Source organism: Silene latifolia, chromosome 9 (assembly GCF_048544455.1).
Source record: "Silene latifolia isolate original U9 population chromosome 9, ASM4854445v1, whole genome shotgun sequence".
NCBI classification, from domain to species: Eukaryota; Viridiplantae; Streptophyta; class Magnoliopsida; order Caryophyllales; family Caryophyllaceae; genus Silene; species Silene latifolia.
The window spans coordinates 213,044,039-213,044,792 of record NC_133534.1 but is presented as its reverse complement, the minus strand read 5'-3'; positions in this window follow the sequence as shown (position 1 = coordinate 213,044,792).

Sequence of the window (754 nt, the reverse complement as noted above, 5' to 3'; positions counted from 1 at the left end):
ATGGACTTTCCTTTATCAGATGCTCATTGCAATGAAGTTTCCTCAGAAATTTATAGGTTGGATCATGAGTTGTGTCACCACACCAACATACTCACTCTCTTTAAATGGAAATTCTTTTGGCTTCTTCAAAGGCAAAAAGGGACTTAGACAAGGGGATCCCCTTTCTCCCCTTCTATTTACTCTTTGCATGGACTATCTGTCTAGGATTCTGAATGTGGTTGGATAACAAGATGATTTTAAGTTCCATCCTTTATGTGGTCACTTGCAGTTGAATCATTTGCTTTTTGCTGACGACCTCCTTCTCTTTTCTAAGGGCAATGATACTTCTATAATGTGGCTGCTTGTTGGGGCTGGTGTCCTTAACAGTTAGTGCAAGGACTTATAAATCTCTAAAAGGATCAAAGGGCATACTTTTGGTATTATTATCAGTTGATCCACGTTTATCAATAACGGTTGGCTTGCTAGATAAGTTTGACGTTATTGTCATATAGATGGCGGTGATCAACTGGTCCCTAAAAGTCACAGCTATAGGATACGTTTGAGAGATGTGACGGTATGAAAATACAGTCATGTAGATGCCAAATTTGACTAACCAGTTAGTCTGAGTTATTTGACTAATAATTAGTCAAAATGTGATGTTGAGATATTTTATTTAATACGGATTAAATAAAAATGGCTAAGACGAATTAAGCGGTTAATTCGTAAAATTGAATATAAGCATTTTATATTTAATTAAATGTATATTGAATATAAT